The 22,372-nt window shown below is 40.1% G+C and overlaps 1 pseudogene; it reads right to left on the bottom strand.

Annotated features, from left to right (window-relative positions):
• Positions 1–10,058: 10,058 nt before the first annotated feature.
• Positions 10,059–12,019, bottom strand: LOC143639849 (endoplasmic reticulum chaperone BiP pseudogene; annotated as a pseudogene).
• Positions 12,020–22,372: the final 10,353 nt, after the last annotated feature.

Below are 22,372 nucleotides of genomic sequence, written 5' to 3'. Positions count from 1 at the left end.
AATTATATCCCATCTACGTATGATATATCAAAGTATATAAGTGAATTTCGCTGTCATGTATAACTAATTAAAACAAATTAAAAATTTTAAAAAAGAGAGAATTGTGGCTTTGACCAATAGCGTTGCCACTGCATCTCCCAAAAGAGCAAGAGTGCATGGCTCTCAGAAAACTCCCTCTCCTGAGAAGCCTTGCTTAACTTCAGTCTGGTCCTCACAACTAACCTCTTACACTGTTACCGAGAAAGCCTAATGTGTGCATGGGAGTGGGTATGTCATGAGGAATAGAACATTCAAACATTTAGATTGTATATTGCTTCCATTCTGCATTCTTCTTGCTCACTACCCTAGTGTGTAATTTTGCAATGAATTTCCTCTTGCATTTTACTGAACATTTTTAAATTCTTCAAACACTCTGTGATTCTAGAATGCTGAGTTGTTTTGTGAGCCTCTGTGTTTTCATGCAAAATGGAATGTCTAATTGATAGGAGGTTGCTGTTACGTCAAAGTAAAGTTTTGTGCTTAATGTAATTTCTACATCTGCACCAGCATTTTACTATTTTAATCAGAACAACTTTATAATGACAATAGCTTAATTTATAATAATAATAGCTTAATAGTTAATTGATAGGCCAGAACCACTCCAGGTTCCTCTTTATATTTCATGGTGCTTTAGCCTTTAAAATACTTTTTTTTTTTTTTTGGCAGGGAGGATGTACTGGGGATTGAATTTAGGGGCACTCTACCATGGAGTCACATCCCCAGCCCTATTTTGTATTTTATTTCAGAGACACTGTCTCACTGAATTGTTTAGTGCCTGCTTTTGCTGAGGCTAGCTTTGAACTCATGATCCTCCTGTCTCTGCCTCCTGAGCTGCTGTCATTACATGTGTGTGCCACTGCACCTGGATACCTTAAAAATACTTTTAAAAATGACCTAGACTAAGTTTTATGTTGACAAATGTAGTATATGCCTTTATGTATTTATGTTCTTTTGAACATCCCCTAATAAAATTTTATAATTTGTCTACAGAAGTCTTAAGTCTATTATTTGATTATTTAGGCAATTTCAGTCTCTGATACTATTGTAAATAGTATATCCTGTTCAATCACAATTTCTAATCATTTGCCACTGGAATATAAAACTTTAATTTTACTTTTATACCGCAAACTTTTATTCGGGAACCTTGACAATTTCTATAGGTATTTCCAATAATCTTTCTGGAGATTACATTTTTTTTTTCAAAATATAAATAGTTTGGGCTGGGGATGTGGCTCAAGTGGTAGTGCGCTCGCCTGGCATGCAGGAGGCACTGGGTTCGATCCTCAGCACCACATTAAAAATATAAAATAAAGATATTGGGTCCATATAAAATTTAAAAAATAAAAAATATATTAAAAAAATCGTCATCATTTGAAAATAATCCAAGTTTAAGCTTTCTATATTTTAGTATTTCATTCTTCTACTTTCTTTTATTCTCATTATATTTTACTCATGAGGATCTCCACTACAAATTTGATTAAACATGGTGATACCGGGTATGATTATTCTGATTTTAAAGTAAACATTTCTAGGGAGGAGAGATGGTAGCAAGAAATCTGACTAGAAGTCCTACCATCCTTCCCTCCCACAAAGACAACTCCCAAAATAAGCAATGCATTTTGGTGAGGGTAAGTGAAGAGAGCCCCAGAGCACATCTAAGGATCAGCAGAAGCCAGATAGAGCATGGGATCCTGGGATGTTCACACAGAGTATAGGACACACTTAGTGTCTGACACACCATCAACAGCCAGGAGCAGCTCAGAACAAGGGAGCCTCCTCCCTGTGTGGACTAATCAAGCAAGAGGACCCCAGCAGCTCCCACCCAAACCTTGGACATCTTCCATACTCACTACTAGGACTATTGTATTCTCATGCCACTCAGCTCTCCTGAGGGGACTGCCTGGAGTCCACACATCTGAGCTCCCAGAAGAGAAGGAGGTGACGGTGTACCCCACTCCTGTGGCCAGCACAGCTATTAGACCATGACACCTGGGGACTGGAAATACTCCTGGATTGTGTCTTGCTCAGGTGACAAACAGCCATGGCACCCCACCTTCCCTGAGACTTAGCACTGCAAAACCACCCACACTTGGTGGCCTGCCACTCCTGAGCTCAGCCCCTATCATAGTCTACCCCATGGGGCCAGCCTGCAGTGAAGCCACACATCAGTGCTCCCAGTCTCTGGTGCACCCTGTCCCTCAGGGCCTGAACTGGGACTGTAGGCTGCCTCCTGGAAGAGGCATCTGAGTGCCCACAGCAGTCATAACCTACGTCTGACTGAAGTTTCACATCACTTCTTGGGACCTAGCAGAGCAGCCAGACTTGCAAGGGCTGAGATGAATGTAGTGCCGTGGGTTCAGAAAACAGCATTGGCTGAGCTGCATCCTCACCCTACAGGTCAGAAAACCCTACAACCCTGGGTAAGACTGAGGACTCTGCAATGCTGGAACTGTGTGATCTTCCTAGAACTCCCACTCCTAGAACTGGATAGGCCTCTGTGGGGGGCTGTTGCATTTTCCTTCCCTGATTGGTTGCAGCTCTGTCAGTCACTTGCAGTGATCTGGCCACATTCAAAGTGGCCCTACATGGCTTCCCTGATCCTGGAAGTATCAGAATGTGTCTTTATGCTTAGGCATGCCTTCCTATAACCCCAGGGGTCAAATTACCTTACTTGTCCTTGTAACCCTGCCCCTCTTGACCTTATTTGGATGAAATTTTCTAAAGAATGAGGGTCTCCCTGGTAAAAGTCCACTCTTGGACATGCTCACTCTCACCAGCCCCTCGTGACATTCCTTGCTCTCCCATTTGGAGAGCTTGAGGTAGAGGAGCTGTCCTGGGTGTTTTATTGGTATCCTAGGAAATTCACTCGAGTAACCTTTAGTTTGGATGCCTGTGCTGCTGGGGGCGGCAGGCCTCCCAAGATTCTGCAGTCCTGGAACTGGATAAGAATCCTAGACCCTACAATGGAGTGATCTCCCAGAACCCTGCAGTTCTGGAACTGGGTGAGTTTTCTGGACCCGCCCCCATTCCTGGAACTGGGTGACCCCCAAGCTGCTGAGCTGCTGAGCCACTCCACTCCCTAGAGAGGAATCATTATATATTTTTGTTTCCCTTCCCTTCAAAGTGCAGCACTGTGGGAGTCCATTCTTGAACTGACTGAGTTTACTCCCTGGCTAGGTGTGAGGTGCTCAGACACTTTTAATGTGGCAGAGGTCTCCCCCACCCTTCTTGGGTTTGAGAGCTTTTCTGTGTGCTGTGGAGGCATGACTCACCACTGCCTCAAAGATCCAATCAACGCACCTGACCTTGCCACATTGCTCCCCCCCCTTGACCTTCATTGGATAAAATTTTCCCCAGAATTTTTTGTTCCCCAATAAAAGCCCTATCCCTAGCATTCTCTCTCTCTCTCTCTCTCTCTCTCTCTCTCTCTCTCTCTCTCTCTCTTTCTCTCACTCTCTCTCTCCTCTTCAGTTAAACCTCACTGCCTCCCTGGGGGGCTTGAGACTGAGGGTTCAAGGAGCCATCCCAGAGCTGGTTTAAAGGTAAAATGGTGTCTGTGTCTTTAATTTAAACTCCCTGAGGATTTTCCCACGTGACCAAACTGTTCACACCATCTGCACTGGCCCTGGACTAAATAGCACCACAAACTCTTAGAATGAGAAAGGGCCGACTCTTATGTAGATCAACTAGGAGTTCCTTTGAGTTTGTTGAGATGAAAAGTGCTTAGAACCATAACTCACCTAATAAATTCTCAGTACACTTCACCATCACCTGGTTAAGATCAACATTTCTTATTGTGTACTATATATCCTGAGATAGTGGAACTGTGTGCCTTGCCAGTGGTCTGATGACTTTTCAATGGCCCTGTTCATAGCCCATGGTCCTCATCCCTGCCACCTGCTCCTTCTCCCACATCCTTGGGCAGCGGTTTGCAGACAGGTGCACACCAGCATCATTTGCAGGTCATCATCTCATCTGACCTCCTTCTTCACCTGAGGCTGCTGGCCTCTCTTCCCTGGTTCCCAGGCACTGCTCATGTGATTTGCTATCCTGGGCCCTTCTCAACATTGATAGAAGGGAGCTGAGCCATTATGGTTGAACATATTTACAGTCCTGCAGAATTTCTAGCACCATGAAGAGTGCAGGCTCTGCAGCCAGCTGTCTGGGTGCTGGCTCAGCTCCTGCTCCAGTTCTTCCCTGGACAAGTCCATTGCACTAGCCCTACCTGCTTTCTTCTGTGAAGACTGACTCCTATGTGGAGATATGTTGGCATGTGGTCTTAATGATCTACTAAGGAAGAAGCTTAGAATTACTTGGTATGTAATAAGCAGTCAAAATTTAAAAAATTAACTTATCTTTTCTTAATATTCCTCATTAGGAGCTCTAGATCTTGGGATAGTAAAATTAATGGAAGCTAGCTGGGTTCAAATTCTGACTGAAGGACTCATTGGGAGCACAATTTGGAGCACATTATTAAACTAAGATCAGCCTGTTAGGCTATAGGATTAATACTACCTACTTCCTAACACACAGTTATTTCAGAAGTAAATAAAATAAATGGAATTAAGCACTTTGTATAATGCCTAGCATGTAATAAATAGGAATTACTAAACTTCAGTGCAGTGGTTTTTAGACTTTATAATTACTGATACCAGATTTAAGATCAAAGATATCATATAGGACCCTATTTTCATATATCAATTGGAATTTAGCTCTACTAGTATCTAGAACTGCAGTAGCAAGAAGTAGTTTTTTAAATCAGTGTTTATGAACTCTTACAACAAAAATATACTAGAAAAAATTGAGTGAAATATAGTTTAAAAAAAGTATATTCACATATGTATATTCACTAAAGGCAGACCACAGTCAAAAAAAAGTTAGAAATTTCCTTATGAATTTCAAAAGTCTAGTTTGACCCCTGTTGAGCAGTTAGTCAAGAAAGAACTTTCACTGTGTTAACACACCCCTCAGTGGCTTTGTTTCATGGAAGAATTTCCAGTCTGTTATTTTAGTGCTGTGCTATTATGCATTAGATGAACTAGTTTTCCTGGTTGGTTTTCTATTTGTAACATTCAATTGATAATCAACCCAGATTTGTATACAAGATTTGGGACATTTAAACTCATTATGATGCTTTTTTGTATATACACAGCAAAGAAGCTATTTTCCAAATGATGTTATTTTGCCAACATCATGAATGAGATGCTGCCAATTTGACTGGTTTGTTAAGAAGGTCCTTTTTTTTTTTTTTAGTTTCAGGATTTCCTCTTGTAGGTCACAATTTGCTAAGTGTTTTTTTTTTTTAACATGTATGGTGCTTAATTTTATTGAATATTCTTTAACACATCCACAATACCAGTATCTTGATATGATGCTTCCTCTTTATCAGTGTTGTCCAATAGACCTTTCTGCCATGACAGAAATGTACAGTATCTGCACTGCACTCTCAGGTATAATAGCCACCAGCCCATGAGCTCATATGGTTACTGAGTTCTTGAAATAAGTGGTGGGATTGAGATACTGAAATTTGATTTTGTAGAATTTTAATTAATTTAAATAGTCATACAAGGGCTTTGGTTCCTGTATTGAATGACTAATACGTAGGTTAGCAGAAGACCTTTTAATTGGTGTTCATTATAATTTTTTTTCCTGATCTTTTTCCTTGCCTGCCTTCCTTTCTTTGTTCCTTCCTTCCTTCCATTCCTTTTTCCTCCCACTCTCCCTCACTTTTCCCTTTCTCTTTCTCCCTTTCTCTCCTTCCCCCATTCCTTCCTTTCTTTTTTCCTTCCTTCCTTCCTTCCTTCCTTCCTTCCTTTCTTCCTTCCTTCCTTCTCTCTAGCACTGGAGCTCAATACCAGGGCCTCAGCATGCAAGGAAAGTGCTTTACCACTAAAACACATCCCAGCCTTTAGGAGAGTTTTCAATTAAAGTCTCCTGAAATAAATCTGGGTGCACAAATATAATAATTACAATTTTAGAAATGGGAGGTCCATGCCTTTAATTCCAGTGGCTTGGGAGTGTGAGGCAGGAGGATCATAAGCTCAAAGCCAGTCTCAATAAATTAGTGAGATCCTGTCTCAAAAAATAAGATCTCTAAATGTCACTCAGCGGTTAAGCTCCCCAGGGTTCACTCTGAAGTTCCAAGGGTAAGATAAGAATTTTACAAATGGGAAATAATGTTTTTGAAATAGTACAAGTTACATATTTTAGCTTCAATTTAAAAGTTTAGTCCTATTCTCAGACCTTATTTGCAGGACATTCTGCTATTTTTTTTTCTTGAAAACATGGTACTTAAACAAATCTGACTTTTTCAAATGTGAAAATAGAATACACTGAGAGTTAGCTGCCAATTCCTGATAGTATTTAGTTCTAAGTTCCACAAATACAGAAAGGTTTTTTGTTTGTTTTTAGTACTGGAAATTGAACACAGAGCCTTGCACATGTTAGGCAAGCACTTAACTGAACTTTATTCCAGCCCAGAAAGTGTTTTTAAAAATTGTCTTGTCTCTGTTATCTAGCATGGTGATGGTGTATAGTAAATTGTCATTAAATGTTTGTTTAATTATTGTAATTAAATATCAACAACCTAAAGCTTTAAACTACACAACAGTCCTTAAATCCTACAATCCAATAGTAACATCAGTTTATGTTAGTAGCAAGATGGAGATGGAAACCAGGGCCACAGTGCAGTGATCCCTGGCTGGTAGCTGAAGCCTCAGGATGCAAGCTGCATCAGCACAGGGCACTGCCATGTATGGACACATATTTGGAAACAGCCCACTAGAATCAAGGTCTATTTACCCTACAGTCTTAGGTTCAGAGTTAGACTTTCCACATGATTTAAACCAACATTCTTTCCCCAGAAGGATTTCTCTTTACAGTGTATTAAACATGGTTGCTATGGTCTGAATATGGTCTTCCCAAATGTATATGTTGTGACAATCACTATTGTGACAGCAGCAAAAGGGAAAATGAGACCTTACTATACTCTCAAAATCAACTTAAATAAATTATTTCTCAATTCTAATGACATATATGTTTTCACTGGTTGATAGTATAGGTAGAAAAAGTATGTAATGTGATTTATAAGTCAAAACGTGTGATTAGGTCATAGAGCTCTATATTTTTTTAACAGAATGAATGCCCTTATATAAGAGGCTTCACACATCATTCACATCCCTTTTCCCCCTTCTGCTTTCTGTCAACTGATGACGCAGCAATACACGCCACCTTGGACAATGTGAATATACTTAGTGTTACTTAACTGTACACTTCAAAATGGTCTAAATGGCAAATTGTAAGTGTATTTTACAATAAAAAATCGAAAGATGCATTTTCTATTGTTCAGTGTTTCCTGCTATTATTTAGTAATCACATTCATTAAGAACACTAACCAGCCAGGCACAGTGGCTCATGCCTGTAATCCCACTGTGAAGCTGAGGCAGGAGAATTGCAAGTTCAAAGCCAGCCTCAGCAAAAGCAAAAGCAAGGTGCTAAGAAATTCAGTGAGACCCTACTCTAAATAAAAAACAAAATAGGGTTGTGGATGTGGCTCTCTGGTACCCAAAAAAAGAAGCACTAATCAAAATTTCACAACCCTGTATTTGAGATTCAATTCTGCTTGCTGCATCTCTGGAAACTAAAAGCATGTCACTTAGCTAAGCCTCAGTTTTCTCATCTGTAACACAGGAATTATAAGATGCTTACTTACCCATTAGAGGTTGCTGTGAAATTTCAACTTGGTAAAGTCTAAATACACAAAGCTCAATAAATGTTAGCTGTGATTTTATTTTTAAGTTTTCAAACCAATATGATTCTTGTACTTTGTATAAAGAAGGCTAAAAAATGGCTTTAGCATTAAAAAGGCCATTTGTTCATTTCTCCTTAGTCCTTAATGTTATGGAGAACTATAAGACAACATGCCCTAAAACCCATTTCATATTATACTCAAGTGGTGAGCCCATGTGTTGACCACTGAGTCAACAGTTAATAATCTTAAAGTATCATACTCCAAGAGGCAACAATTTCAGAGAGGCCACAATAACTTATTGTACTTGAAATAATTTACATATAATAATGTGTGTATAAACCTGTACATATAATTTTTATCAAGTATAATATGATCATACAAAAACATTGAGTCACAATATAGTTCACACATACCAAGAATGCTATTTTATTTTTGTCCCTTTTACATCATATTTTAGGCAAGATGATGAAACCCAGAAAATAACAGGAATGGACTAGTTTATAAAAACTGGGTATTTTATAAGTGAAACACATTCAGTCATCTACATCTCTCAAATTGCAAACAATGTGACTTACTATACTCTCAAAATGAACTTAAATAAATTATTGCTCAATTCTAATGACATATATGTTTTCACTGGTTGATAGTCCAGGTAGAAAAAGTATGCAAAGTGATTTATAAGTCAAAACATTTCATACAAAAGGATTTTTTGGGGGGGGGGTACTGGAAATTGAACTAAGGGACACTCAATCATTGAGCCGCATCCCCAGTCTTTTTATGAATTTTATTTAAAGACAGGGTTACTAAGAGTTTTGCCATTGCTAAGGCTGACATTCTACTTGAGATCCCACCTGTCTCAGCCTCCCAAGCTACTGGGATTACAGGCATACATCCAAAGGAATGGTTTTAACCAAACCCTCATAATGTCAAGAGAAAATGCATTGAAATTAAAAATATCTGAAGCACGCATTTTTAAGACCATTATAAAAAATACAAAAAAGGTTAAAAATGTCATAAAATAAAAATTTATACAGATAAAGTTAAGGGGTTAAAAACTATCAAATGTATTAAAATCATCTAAAGTCAAATAAGACATAATTTATCTATATAATTTAAATTATAATATTATATAAATATATTGCATATTATATAATACATATATAATATAAATTAAATACAATATATATATATAACATTCTAATTTATATTATATAATACATTTATTTTATCATATATACATATAACAAAAATATATAAAAAACATATATAAATTTTATGTATATTAATATATAAATATATTATATATTAATAATATATTATATATAATTTATATAATATATTTACATAACATACTTATATATTAATATATAAATATATAAGTATATATAATATAAATTATATATTACATATCAAAATGTTTATGATTCATATGTATTTAATATAAATTATATATAATATATGAAATACGTATATATTATATACACATATAATAAAATAATATATAAATTAAATATATAAATATTATTTTATTATATATAACATATTAATTATATATTATATAATATATTTAGATTTATATTTATATTATATTACATATCATTGTAATGTAATTATATAATAATATAATTTCTATTATTAATAAGATAATAATACAATTATTATATTAGTATAATTAATATTAATATGATATATAAAACATGGATTATATTATAATTATATATAAACAACTTATATCATATAGATATATGTAAATCTATAATATGTAGTATATAATATATAATACATAATATATAATATATAAATATATTATAATTTAAATTACATAGTTTAGTTATTTGGCTTTAGATGGTTTTAATGCTTCTGATAGTGATTTATCCCTTAGCTTTATCTGTACAAATTTTTATTTTATGACAGTCCAAACTTTTAGTATTTTTTTTGTTAAATAACAAACATTTATTTGTGTCACTTATGGTAGAGAAAAGTTCCTACACCAGATGTGCATGACCCAATCATTAAATAGAACATTTCTGAGGTGAACACACATCCTGACCCACATTTTTATATCCAGTTTTTTAAGATAGCCAATTCCTCCTCTCTCTCTTCCCCAAAACATGTGAGCAACTGCTCATGGAAAGCAGTAAACAGCCACTTGGGCTATGGCATTTTCAACTCCACTCTGAGGTGAAGATTCCAATTACATTCGAGACTTAAGTTCTCTTGGTTTTCTCCTAAGGAAAGTTCTGAGTCCAGTATTTACAATATTACAGCACTAGCAGATCAGTGTCTTTAACTCATCTCTTTCTGCTGTATCTTCTTACCAGTTGGGGGAGGGCCTACACTTCCATAGAATTTGCTGATAATTGGCTGAACAATTTCTTCTAGTTCCTTTTTAGTTTTGAAGTCTTCAATGTCAGCTTTTTGGTGGCTTTCCAGCCATTCAATCTTTTCCTCTACAGCTTTTTCCATGGTCTCCTTATTTTCAGAGGAAAGTTTGCCTCCCAACTTTTCTTTATCTCCAATCTGATACTTTAGAGAGTAGGTGTAGCTTTCCAAGTCATTCCTAGTACCAAGGCACTCCTTGCATCTTTTGTCTTCCTCAGCAAACTTCTCAACATCATTAACCATCTTTTCAATTTCTTCAGGTGTCAGGCAATTTTGGTCATTGATAATTGTAATCTTATTTTTATTCTCTTTACCTTTGTCTTCAGCTGTAGCCAAAAAAAAAATAACATTCACATCTATCTCAAAAGTGACTTCAATCTGGGGGATCCCATAGGAGGAATTCCAGTGAGATCAAATGTACCCAGAAGGTGGTTGTCTTTTTTCAGGGGTCCTTTACCTTCATAGACCTTGATTACAACAGTAGGTTGATTATCAGAAGCTGTAGAAAAGATCTGAGACTTCTTGGTGGGTACCACAGTGTTCCTTGATATCAGTTTGGTCATGACACCTCCCACAGTTTCAATACCAAGTGTCAGGGGACATACATCAAGCAGTACTAGGTCACCTGTATCTTGATCATCAGAGAGTACACCAGCTTGGACAGTGTCACCATATGCAACAGCCTCATCTGGGTTTATGCCACAGGATGGATCTTTGCCATTGAAGAACTCTTTAACAAGTTGTTGAATCTTTGCAATTTGAGTAAAGCCACCAACAAGAACAATCTCATCAATATCAGACTTCTTCAAGTCAGAATCCTCCAGTACTTTCTGAACAGGCTTCATGGTAGACCAGAACAGGTCCATGTTTTCTCTTCAAATTTTTCCTGAGTCAGGGTTTCAGAAAAGTCTTCTTCATAGAAGGACTTGATTTTAATTCTTGCTTAATGTTGAGCAGGCAGGGCCCACTTGGCCTTTTCTACTTCATGCTGGAGTTTCTGCACAGCTCTGTTTTCTTTCCTAACATCTTTGCCAGTCTTCTTTTTGTACAGCCTGATTAACACGCTGGTCAAAGTCTTCTCCACTCGGATGAGTATCTCTATTGGTGGCCATGACTTCAAAGACATCAAATTGTCAATGGGGAGAAGAGACACATAGAAGTTTCCACCACCCAGATCAAACACCAAAATGTTCTTCTCTCCCTCCCTCTTATCCAGACCATAAGCAATAGCAGCTGCTGTAGGCTCATTGATGATCCTCATAACATTCATGCCAGCAATAGTTCCAGCATCTTTGGTTGCTTGCCAGTGGCATCATTAAAAAAGGCTGATACAGTAACAACTACAAAGGTAACCTTCTTTCTCAAATAAGCTTCAGCAGTCTCTTTCATTTTAGTGAGAATCATAGCAGAGATTTCTTCTGGAGCAAATGTCTTAGTTTGCCCACCTCCAATATCAACCTGAATGTATGGTTTATGTTTAGGTTTCTCTTCCAACACTTTGAAAGGCAAGAACTTGATGTCTTGCTACACAGAAGGGTCATTCCCAGTGCTGCCAATGAGCCGCTGGGTGTCGAAGACCGTGTTCTCAGGATTGGAGGTGAGCTGATTCTTGACTGTATCGAGGATCGGATGTTCTTCTTCAGGGGTGAAGGCCACATAATACGGCCTGATGCACTTGCCCTGATCATTGGAGATGATCTCCAGTGGCCATTCTTGAACACCCCGAAGCAGGAGTAAGTGGTCCCCAGGTCAATAACGACCACGGTACCCATGTCCTTTTCTTGTCATCCTCCTCAGCCGTGCTGCACAGAGCAGCAGAAGAACCGCGGCCACCAGAGAGAGCTTCATCTTGCCCTAGCTGTTGGCCACTTGCTCTCATCAGCAGACAGCCAGAAGTCGCAGGCAATCCAGCAACAGGGCGCAGCTGACAGCAGTGAGGTTTCAGGTCTCTCACACTCAAGATCCCTCAACTCTGTTCGTCTGTGTTGTCTCTGCCAATGTCTCAAACATTTTAGTATTGAAGTGCCTTTTCTTTCTATAATTGTATTAATTACCATATGTAAAAACTGACAAGTATAATTCTAGTAAACACAGATTCACAAGCTTTTAGGCCACTATGTAAATATTAAAAAAGTTAAGTGAATTGCCAATGCTTCCATACATGCTATAACAACACAAGTGGTCAAAGATGCACTAGAACATTATGTGGGAAAAAAATATATTCATACCCAATCAAGATTTTTCAGGCACTTGCATTCAGAAGCATTTTATGAGTCAGCACCAGGTTTGCTCCAAAATAAAGCTCATTTTTCCCTACTGCCCCTATTTGTTGAGAACAATATTATACATTAAAGATGAATTTACATAAATCATTTTAGAGAAAATTATTTTAAACTTAAAATTATAATACTTATTTTATGCATAACTTCAAAAACACAGAATTTAAAGACAATACCAGTGAGGCACTATCATTCTATATGACTAAAACACTATCATTCTATATGACTAGCAAACACAATACAAGGCCAAAAGGCAAAATATACACTTTGGCAATACTATACAATAGTGATTCTGTTACAACATTCTTTCATAAAATAAACACAATACATAAAAACAAAACAACAAAAAGAAAAACTGAATTTTGACAACCTACACAAACTGTGGCATTTCAAATTCAAGGTCTTGTAACTCTTCCATTTGTTTTAGCCTGAGTCCCTGGCACATTGGATTCATGTCAGGCAGGCCAACCTCCTCACAGTTCTCTTCAGGCTCAGCAGCTGGTTTCAAAGCATAAGCTGATGTGCTGTCTGCCTCTGGAACAGATTTCTCCACATGACTCAGGGGAGTAAGAGCTGTGCTAGGAGGCACTGTTGCTGAAGGTGAAGCTGGTCTCTCCTCAGTCCCCCTGACTTTGCTGGTCAGGATAGGTGGTTTGTAAAATGTTGTCCCGAGATGGGGCTGCAGTGTTCTGGGTGCTCTTGCAGGAGCAAGACGGTGAGAATGAGAGGACAGTCTCACTGGTGCTTCTCTTGCTGAACTGGCTGGTGTGTTGGGCTGTGTGGCACCATTGGAATAGTCACCACTATCATTGATGCTCATTGTCACTTTTTCCTGGAGTACACTTGGCACAATCACTGCACTCATGCCAGTTAAGCTCTTTAGTTCACATTGTTGTTCCTGAGTTTTTTCTGAAATCTGCTGATCAAAACCATTAATTTGGGAGCCAACAGTAGTAGAGGTATCTTTTATATTAAGTCCTTCAAAGGTAAGATTCTGGCAAAAACTTGTCTGAATTGACATTTCCCACATTTCTGCTGTTTTTCTCATTAGGAGAGCTTGCAAGATGGAACCTATCTATAGGCAAACAGAAACATCTGACCTTAGCATAGGCCTTGCTTGGCATAGGCCTATGTATATCATTTGTTGTCACATCAGATTTCAGACTAAGTGGTTTCATGGCATCAAATTATCTCCAGACAAAATTAGAGGGAACAAGGGCAAAGTTCCGATTATATACAAGATGCTCATGAAACTTATATCTGAAGGGGCAAAGACACCTTACCTGTCCATGTGTTCATCACAACACATTACCATGCAGTGATAAGCACTATGACTTACAGCTGGGTAAAATAAAGAATAGCCAAAGTATCGGCCTTGATCAAAGTCAAGCAAAGACTTCGTAATGTTGCGACAGGTGAGGGATACCTGGAGAAATGGAGGATGCCATAGGTGAGGAAGGATTACTGGAGGGCAGAGTGGAGAGTGCACCCCCCACCTCCAACCCCCCCATCCATGAGCTTGCTCTTCTGGGCTGGGGCGATGGAAGAAAGAAGTGCAGGGCACACTGGATAGTGGTCAAGCTGAAGCAGCAGGTGGGTGTGTCTCAGATGATCCTAAGGGACGTGGGGAGTTCATATTCTGTTTTAAGTGAACCCTCGACTGTGTCCTCTCTCTGTGTGTGTGTGTGTGTGTGTGTGTGTGTGTGTGTGCAGCATGAGTTATTCCTTCCTGAATACCTGAGTGCTTCTTTTTTCTGCATAATGTCAACTCAGTAAACCACCACACTCAACAGGAGGCAATGTGACTGCAAACTATCACTGTGACCATCTTGGAGAGCGTGCTGTCCCCACACATTGATGATCTATGATGTGCAGTTCTGTAGTGTCCCTGTGACCATCAAAGTGCTTTTTAATCTTTAGTCATCTTAAAGTAATTCATATACAAACACAATCTCACCATGTGACTGTGAGTGTAAACGAAGGGAACAAAACACAGCCACCCTCTCCCAGCTGTAGTGACAGATCCTTAACTTGCTCTCTGTGGGGCTGAGGGTCTTGTACTTTGAGGTCCACTCCCAAAGATCTTGTCACTTAGCCTCATCCCTGGAGGATGTCTGGCCTCAGCCAAGTGTCCTCCAGTGGGTCTTTCATGGTTTCATTGCATAGGCTGAAGGTGAAGGGATTTGGGAGAGGTGCCATGACCCTGGAGCTTCCTGTCCATGACAGGCTGCTCATCTGAGAGGGGATGACTCAGGCAAAGCTGGGGGTCCCAAAGCCACAGAGACCACTGAGCAGAGAGAGGTGCTGCTTCCATGGGCTGCCCTGGGCCCCTGCAGAATGGTGGAGATGGTGTGGACCTAGGAACCTCTGTGAGTGCCAGGACCTGCTGAGAGGGACAAGGGGCTGAGGAAGCCCAGGGGTTCATGGCACCAGTGTCCACCCAAGTCCAGAGGAGGAGCAGCGCTTCCACAGAGAGAGTGATCTGTCAACTTGGACCACAGAGCAGCAGCCCTGCCTTGAAGATGATAAATGGAAGGGTGAGGAGAGAGCCACCCACCCCAGAGGGGACGAGGAGGTGGGTAGAATGAACTGATCTTCTTCGCAGGGTATTGAAAGAGGCTGCAAATGGCCACACAGTGGTCATGGGATGCGACAGCCAAGGGAATAACTCAGAGCCTCCAGAAAGAAAGTAAACAGGACTAGGCAAAACACCCAGGAAATGAGGCTCTTTTCTGCTGGAAGGAAGGCTGCTAGCCTCACAGAATAGCATGGGCTGTAGTTAATATTTCACTGAAAGCGAAAATTACTTGGAAGAGAGGAGCCTGCCCAACAATTAGGACAGTGATGTCAAGCTCTGCACCAAATAGGACATTAAAAACATCAAGAAAAGGCTCCGGGCCCTGGTGCTGGCACCTATGTAAGAGTGCATTTCACAATGCTCAGTGCATTGTCATGATGAAAACACTCAAAAAACTTGGGATATAAGGAAATTTTCTCAACTTTTAACAAGGAACTTGTGTGAAAATCCATAGTCAACATATTACTCAATGGTGCAAGACAGAAACCTCTTCCATTACCATCAGGAGCAAGACATGTGTGATTGTTTTCACCACAAGCTAAAACTAGAAACTCTTCTTTTCCAAAAAGAATATTTTATTTTTAATTGTACATATTTATGGGATACACTGTGATATTTCACTACTTGTGTACAATGAGTAATAGATCAGGGTAATTAGCCTCTTATCCTTAAATGTTTATCCTTTCTTTGTATTGATAATCTTTGAACTATTCTCTTCTAGTTCATTTAAAAATACTTAATAAATAAGTTGTTATTTATTAAGTAGTATAGAGAAGTAGTATAGAACGCTAGAACTTATTCCTTCTAACTATTTTGGTTCCCATTATCCTAGCCCCCACTTTCCTCCCTGCTCTCTGTTGGAGTAACCTTCGGTTCACAGCTAGCAGCTACAAGCAGCTCAGAGTGCTAGGAAAACCTATGCTAGCTAGTACAGACCTGACAGGAACACCAGCAGGATGGGGCACCCTGCTCTAGCCAGCCGTCTGTGAATCCACATCCTCAGCACTTGTGGTAAGCGTTGTCAAGCTACCAGACTACCAGGTCAGGAAACCAAGCAGTCAAGTGCTTCAGGGAATGTAACCCCCCAACTCATAGCCCCCCTCCTGTAGGGTCAAAGACCCTTCCAGACTGCCTTCCATCATGACAGCAAGATTTAGGCTTCCTCATAGTGCGGTTACATTAGTCATAAGATGATTGGTTTATAGATGTTAAGGTGCTTATGTGTGATTGGTGGGCACGCCCTACCTGAACCCTATAACAGCTATATGCATTCCAAAAATAAACGAGCTGGCCTGGAGGTCAACTGAGATTGTCACCTGCCAGCTCTCAACAGCTCCCAGTGTTCCTGTGATGCTTTGACACCACGTCTCTACCCCCCACCCCCAACCCCCACTAAAGTAGCAGAGTAACCATTGACCACACTAGGAACCCAGGAACACATACACTCTACCCGTCCTCTATGAACACTACTCTGTTTTCTCCTTTAAGAAATCAACTTTTTTAGCTTCCACATGTATAACTATGAAACTCGTTAAAATCCTAGGGGAAATGCTTTATGACATTGATTTGGCAAGGATTTCTTGATAAGATCAAAATAGCAGGCAACACAAGGAACAAAGGAAGTAAATTGTGTTTCACCAAATTAAAAACTGTGCATCAACAGACACAATCAGCATGGTGAAAAGGCAATTCATGGAGTGGAAATAATTATTGCAAATCATATGTCTGGTAAGGAAGTCATATTAAGAAAATGTAAGGAACCTGCAAAGCTCAACAATAAAGAAAAAAAGTCAACCTAAGAATAGCTATCCAAGTCAACAATGGGCAAAAGACTTGAACAGACTTTCTCCCAAGAAGATATACAAATGGCCAATAGACACATCAAAACCTATTCCACATCACTCATTATTGAGGGAATGCAAATCAAAAGCTCAATGAGACACCACTTCATATCCAAATGGATGCCAGTTATTCAAAAGGCCCCCAAACTGTAAAATAACAAGTGTTCACAGGATGTGGATAAATTAAAGCCCCTGAGCATTGCTAGTGATGACAGTATGAAGGTCCTAAAAACTTAAATGTAAATATCTATCAATTTTAGAAGATTAAACATAGAATTACCTAATGGCATGTCATTTTAACTACTGGTATATACCTAAAGGAATTGAAATCAAACAGATATTTGTAAACCAATGGCTATAGAACCATTATTGCTTTTAACCAAATGGTAAAAGGACCATGGGAATCTAAGTCCATTGGCAGAGAGCAGGATAGCAAAGGAGTGTGTGTGTGTGTGTGTGTGTGTGTGTGTGTGTGAGAGAGAGAGAGAGAGAGAGAGAGAGAGAGAGAGAGAGAGAGATTAGTTAGCCTTGTAAAAGAAATGAAATTCTACATAACCTGACCTGGATGCAAGAGGACAGGCATCTTTACAGGAGGAGCCTGGAGGAGCACAAATCCCCTGAGGCAAGTGATGCAAGGGCTGAGGACTCTCTGTCCCAGGGGGCGTGGAGTTCATTTTGAGAGGATGCATATCTCTGGATAGGGAACATGGGGACAGCTGCCCACAGATGAATGCACCTAAGGCCACTGAACTGTGCCCTGCAACAGGGAAAACACAGATTTTACGTTGTGTGCATTTTGCCTTAGTAAAGTTATCATGAATGGATCATGTATGGATCAGTTTTTGTATAAAAATAATATATATATATATAAATATTAATTTAGAACCTTCATGTGAGTCTATGTGCAAAAATGTGGTAAGGTTATTGACAAATAAACCATTTATTGTCTTGTGTTATTGTTTATCTCTCTTCCCCATGTTTTTTTCATATTTACCTAGGTTGTCTACACTGGCTCTCATTAACTCTATGAGTAACCTTGCACTTAACAGGATAAAAATACATATTAAGCTCGAGAAATAATAACTGAATCTCTGAGCTCCATGCAGCCCCTGCCTTGCTTACTCTGTGGCCTCAGACCTCCCTTCTTATCTCCACCATGTAAGAAGTTAGAATAAGGTATTCTAGATATTTTTCATCTATACAATTTTGTTATCCTGTTGACAAATAGTTGAACTTATCTTCAATCTTGAAAAACTTATATGGTGATCTTACTTTGGCATGCTTTTGAGTTTTATTTGAAAGTTTCAGGAAAAGGGAAAATTTCAAAAAAAAATTCTGAACTTTTGAACACTTTTTTGAACACTTTCAAATTCTCCCCAGAACATTGTTAAACCTACATGTGAGTAATACAAAAGTATGCATTTAAAGAAGATATTTCACAAATGAATCTAACTTACAAGTACAAGAATTGTTTCAGATGCTGCAGGGCATGGTGGCGCACACCTGTAATCCCAGCAGCTCAGGAGGCTGAGACAGGAGGATCGCACATTCAAAGCCAGCCTCAGCAATGCATTAAGCAACCCATTGAGACCCTGTCTCTAAATAAAATACAAAATAGGGCTGGGGATGTGGTCAGTGGTCAAGTGCCCCTGAGTTCAAATAAATAAATAAATAAAAGTAAAAAGTTCAAATAAATAAATAAAAATAAAAAGAATTGTTTCAGTTGCATTAACAAATCAGAAACGATTTAAATTATATTATTTAATCTCTCCCATTTTCCTCAACTAATGGAGGCATACCAAGACAACCAGCAACAGAAATATAAGTAAAACAGCCACAGGAATGACCTATTCTGTAAATTCTGTATCATAGGCAATGAGGTTTACCAACCGATCGCAATAGAGGATGCAATACAATCTCAAGTAAAGGAAAGTAGTGTTTGATATAGGAGGTCCAGGACATGCAATTCCCCGGGAAATGTTGAGAGCCACCTTATCTGGGGACAGTGAGGGGGAGGGAGCTGCCTCCAGGAGCTTCCTGACTGCCATCATCCCCATCTGCAAGCTGGCCAGCTGCTCTAGAGAGGCTTTTCTTCGGGAGTTCACGCCCACTAACTTTATCACTAATCATATTCCCAGGTTTTTCTCATGACAACATAGCGGAATAAAACGGTGACTTCCAGACGTTATACTGGGGGAACTCTAGCCCCCTTCCGCTGGCCAGCCGTGATTGAACTCTAGGAGAGTGCTCCAGATGTGCCCTAGAAGCTTGCTGGCAAGTGAGCAGATGCTGCTGGGAAGACCGGAACACGAGGAAGACTATTAGGTCTCATTCTTCCTATTAGAAGAGTTTCAAAATCGGAGAGGCGCAGGGCATCCGCAGTTCACAGTGAGGAACCAGTTAGATCCCCAAGAGCAACGAGGAGCAACGGAACCCACCAAATGCAGATGCTGTAGCTTTGCGGTTTCTTTTGTCACAACCTACAGCATGCCTGACAAATGCAGCACGTGTTTTATTTCTCATCTGTCAGCCTCTGTTGGAGAGTCTGACATGCATTAAGAGGTCATTAACCCCTCACACGGAAAATTAACTCTGTGCAGACAAATGCTTTTGCAGCCCGTCCTGAGGGCACCTTTGTGGAAGTGTCACCTTGGGCACATGGTTGTCCCTAGTCTGCTAGGGCATTTCGCCAGGGCGTCTCTGAGCGAGCCTTTCACTTTCTCGTTGCGCAGACTGTATATGAAGGGGTTCAGCATGGGCATCACGATGGTGTTCAGCACGGTGGCGAACTTGTTCACGTCCATCACGCCGCCCTTCCGCGGGCGCACGTAGATGAAGATGGAGCTGCCATAGTACAGCGTTACCACCGTGATGTGCGAGGCGCAGGTGGAGAAGGCCTTGTGCCGGCCCTGCGCCGAGGGCATCCTGAGCACCGTGATGATGATGCAGGTGTAGGACACGCCGGTCAGGAGCAGGGAGCCCAGGAGCAGCACCGCCGAGGAGGCAAAGTCCGCCAGCTCGGCCAGAGAGGTGTCCGCGCAGACCAGCTTCAGCACCGGGGCGCTGTCGCAGAAGAAGTGGTTCACCACGTTGGGACCGCAGAAGGGCAGGGGGGCCGTTAAAACTGATGGCACCAGGATGGACAGAAAGGCGCCCACGTAAGACCCCAGAAGCAGCGCCGTGCACGTCTGTCTGTTCATGATGAGCGCGTACCACAGTGGGTTGCAGATGGCGACATACCGATCAAAGGACATGACCGCCAGGAGGAAGAACTCGGTGGACCCCAAGAGGAAGTAGAAGAAAGACTGCGTGAGGCAGCCCACAAAGGAGATGGCTTTGGTGAGGGAGAAAGTGTTGGCCAGCATCTCAGGCACCACCATGGAGGTGATGGCCACCTGAAGGAAGGAGAGGTTGGCTACAAAGAAGTACATGGGTGAGTGCAGGCGACGGTCACAGCACACTAGAAGGATGATCAGAGTGTTGCCTACTAGAGATGTCAGGTACATGAGCAGGAACACAGAGAAAAGAAGAATGTTCACGGGTTTCTCATTCTGAAACCCAAGCAGGATGAACTCAGTGACCCTGGTCAGGTTGCTCCCATCCATGCAGCTTCCACTTCCACCTGTAGTGAAGGAAAGAGGGGTTCATTGCCGTTCCTTGCATATCGCCCTGGAGGCACTCATCCTACCTACATGAATTAAGCCCCTTTTGTTTTTTATGGAGGGAATCATAATGAAAGCAAATGATTATTATCCAGTGTTCAAATAGGCCCTGAGATGAGCCAGGGAAGAAAGAGAGCTCATAACTGAGACACCCTCCTAATAGCAATGAGTCTCAAGGACTTTATGACAACTTCCACCTCTCCTTAGGAAAGCTGTGAACCTCTTGTGATGGGGAATCCAGCGGCTCTCAAGACCTGTGGACAACTGCATGGACATACTGTAGTGCCCACCCTCTCAGAGGCCAAATATTCATTTACAGTGCTGACAGGCACAGCTGCAATCACGACCAACTCTACATTAGTGCATAGATACAAAGTGTCTTGTAAAGTTATTTTATTACCAATGAGAAAGAAAAATATTGAAAAAACACAACTATACACAATCGCATAATCGGTTGATGACCCCTTTGCACCAACCAACACTGTCAAATTGGCCACTAAAATAGTTAAAGTCAGCCTTGTGCCAATTCCCCATGGAATCTGATGTCATTGTGCATTAAATGTTAATAGAGCATTCAGAAGTAAGTAAAAGATCGAAAAATACAACTTTTAAAAATAGCACTGTGGTTTATTCTTATCTTGGAATTCAGACAGATAAAGCAAATGTTCAGGAAGAGGGGTAGAGGAGTTGAACCTCTGGGACTTCGCTTTTCTTATGAGTAACAACAAGAACTTAAGATTATGCAGTTGATCAGAAATCAAGGGCCAGAAGTACAGAGAAAACAGGAACCTGTTGCAGACAGTTTTGTATGTGTTAAGTTGACACTTAGAAATATTTATGTTATCAAGGTAATCAACTGAAGTTATCCACTCTTATGAGTAGAAGTTTGAAATGAGGCATGATTTCAAATCCCAAATTGCAATACAAACAAAAAATTGATATTGACAGGCTTTGACAAAGCTGACTTTAGGAGAGTGGATATTTTTATTGCTACTTTCCCATAGAGTAATGGATGAGTGTGTTAGAGGCTAGTGGAAAATTTTATCACAAAGGCCCATGCTGCAAACAAGATAAGCTTTTGTATCTAATTAGGTTTTAGGTTTGGATGCTTATATGACACAAATACTTATTAGTTTGTTCTTTAATTCACTTTTATTATTACATATTTATAGCACACTGGAAAGCAAGTAGATGTGCAGATAAATTTCTTATAGGAATTTCTCTTCCTCATATCCTTTATCATTTCAGGATATGAGGAAGAAAACGGATTTGGCTTAAAATGGAGGTTTGTACTATAATCCTATATAATGATCTTTCCAAATACATTAACCTGAATTAAATATTTTAATTAATAAGCACTGAACGTGTCAGTAAGGTGATGTGGTGAGAAAAACTTCAATCAGTTTCATTCCTGTGATCATGACAGAGGACATGTGAATGGCTGATGGAGAAGTGCAAAGCAACATTTGATTATAGGATGTCACTAGAAAGAGCTCTTCCTGTGGTCCCCATAGAGCTGGCTTAACTGTGAGCAATCACTCGGTGCCGTGATGTACAGCAGGGTCTGGCAGAGACTGAACACAGGTGGAGAGGTAATGGGGCTCCATCTAATCAATCAAAAAACTCTACATGGCTTCCTCAATAAGTGAGAGCAGATGGAAAAGAGCCAGAGAGTCACAGTCATAGAGAGAATATAAAAAGGAAATGGGAACAAAGAACATCTACTCACCCGCTACAGTGTATCAGAAGTTTGTGAGTGCTTAAGGGCATTGCTTCCAGTTCTCTTTACTTTTAAGTGCATGACTTGGGTATGGTCCACAGTAGGAATGCTTCTAAAGGTT

The sequence above is a fragment of the Callospermophilus lateralis genome, assembly GCF_048772815.1.
Source record: "Callospermophilus lateralis isolate mCalLat2 chromosome 5 unlocalized genomic scaffold, mCalLat2.hap1 SUPER_5_unloc_2, whole genome shotgun sequence".
Taxonomy (NCBI): domain Eukaryota; kingdom Metazoa; phylum Chordata; class Mammalia; order Rodentia; family Sciuridae; genus Callospermophilus; species Callospermophilus lateralis.
Note: the sequence above shows the minus strand (reverse complement) of the source record. Positions and strands in the feature narration are given on the sequence as shown.